We start from the raw sequence: 2,242 nt of genomic DNA, 5'->3' as shown, positions 1-2,242 counted from the left end.
ATCTATCTATCTATCTATCTATCTATCTATCTATCTATCTATCTATCTATATATATATATATATACATACACACCCTCGTTTTCTCGCACACTTTTTTTACCATTCCCTCTTTGATTCAGCTCTCCTGTTTTTAAAAAACATTTTCCTCCTTTTTTACTACTTCCGTCTTTTCAGTATGTGACCTCGTGAAGACTACCTGCAATTTTTTTTTCCTCTGTCCTCCCGTCTCGGGATCTTTCTTTCTCCTATGTTTCCGACGAAGAGCTCCGCTCGAAACGTCATACCCTCCTTCTTCCATTTTCCTGAGCGCCTAATAATAATAATACTGTAATTGTTCCACGTGTTGTTGTTTTTTCTGTTTTCCCGTTTGGATTAACCTTATATATATATATATGCTAGCAAAACGCCCCCTGTCCAATGGACTGTGCTGAATCATATCTGCTGACTAAAAAGCAATCAGTATTTTCTTTTCATTAAAAAATAATTAAGCATGCCTTTATTTCAATAAAACTTTTGGTTTTGTTAAACGAAGTTAAGGCAAAAAAAAAAAGAACTTCTTGAGAAACCAAATAACCTTTCCTTCTTTCATGCCAAGTTTGAAGAAAACATCTCTTTGCATCTTACTTTTTGGGTTTCTTAAATATACTGCATTTTGTGGAATTATTTCAAACATGCCGGCTCTTTTTGCGCAAACTGGACGTGCATTTTTCTCGCGAACGCGTAGTATCGATCGCAACAGTTGATGTACTTGCGCGAATAAATGCACGTTCCTACGGCTTTATCGATCGCATTCTCACCTGGAATCGATTTTTGTAATTTTTTCAAGACTTATACACGCCCTGATACCGTCGGTATCTACATATCAAATTTGAGCGCAATTGGATGGAGGATATACATATATATATATATATATATATATATATATATACATATATATATACGTGTGTGTATGTTTTTGTGTCTGTGTTTCTCCCCCCCAACGTCGCTTGACAACCGATGCTGGTGTGTTTACGTCCCCGTAACTTAGCGGTTCGGCAAAAGAGACCGATAGAATAAGTATTAGGCTTACAAAGAATAAGTCCTGGGGTCGATTTGCTGGACTAAAGGCGGTGCTCCAGCATGACCACAGTCAAATGACTGAAACAAGTAAAAGAGTAAAGAGTATTTAAATGGGAAAGAAATTTCTTATTTTACAGAAAAAAGTATTCAACAAAATGTTCACACTTTAAATTTTTCTAAAATAAAAAATTGTTTTACAGGAAAAGGTTTAATAAAACGTTTAATCCTTCAACAGTTAGAAACTAGACTAGAAAACAATTTAAAAACTACATGAAAAGCGTACAGAGAATTTAACGAACTGTTCGTACTCTCTCTCTCTCTCTCTCTCTCTCTGTACTTACATGCGTACGTAGTCTTCTCGCGCTCTGTCGTTCAAATTTCAGTTCGTTGTTTGAATATGATTATCGTCAGTAAAACTCTTCGCCATATAATTTGTGCTCACAGCACGTCTAAGTGTGCTTAGTTTACTAAGCTTGTTTTCAAGTTTTAGCTTGTTCAGCGAATGGGCTCCCAGTCGTTAATACACGTACATAGTCTGCATGTAGTTCGTTAATCAAATTTCAGCTCGTTAGGCGAGTTTAATTCTCTCTAGAAAAACCGTTGGTAATCTAATATTTTCGTATTGAGAACCATTCGTATATGCATACCCCACTATATATAAGTATATGAAGAAATAAATGAAGCTGAAAATGTACAGTATATATATATATATTATATAAAATCCATTCTGTCGGTCTGTGTGTGTGTGTCTTCTAGGATCTCGGGGATCCTCCATCCGATTGCGCTCAAATTTGATATGCAGATACCGACGGTATCAGGGCGTGTATAAGTCTTGAAAAAATTACAAAAATCGATTCCACGACGAGCTTCACAGACATATATATATACATATATACGATGGGCTTCTTTCAGTTTCTGTCTACCAAATCCACTCACAAGGCTTCGGTAGGCCTGAGGCTATAGTAGAAGACACATAAGAACATAATATTTCTCATTTTTTTTTATGAAAACATAACCGTTGACCAACAGATGGAAGACAAAGCAACACACACACACACACACACACACACACACACACACACACACAACACACACGTTTATGTATAGGTGGATGGACAAATAAAACATTCATTTCACGCCTTTATGTGCCGTTTGGTTGTCGTTTGGAACGGATTCCCCTTT

The 2,242-nt window shown here is 36.4% G+C and overlaps 1 long non-coding RNA gene across 1 annotated transcript in view; it reads left to right on the top strand.

Annotated features, from left to right (window-relative positions):
- Nucleotides 1-914: 914 nt before the first annotated feature.
- LOC118763203 overlaps nt 915-2,242 on the top strand; it is a 22,149-nt gene continuing 20,821 nt past the window's right edge. The window contains exon 1 of the long non-coding RNA XR_004998953.1: nt 915-942. This is a non-coding gene — a long non-coding RNA (uncharacterized LOC118763203). The remainder of the gene's footprint in view (nt 943-2,242) is intronic.

The sequence above is a fragment of the Octopus sinensis genome, linkage group LG4 (genome assembly GCF_006345805.1).
Source record: "Octopus sinensis linkage group LG4, ASM634580v1, whole genome shotgun sequence".
NCBI lineage: Eukaryota > Metazoa > Mollusca > Cephalopoda > Octopoda > Octopodidae > Octopus > Octopus sinensis.
Note: the sequence above shows the minus strand (reverse complement) of the source record. Positions and strands in the feature narration are given on the sequence as shown.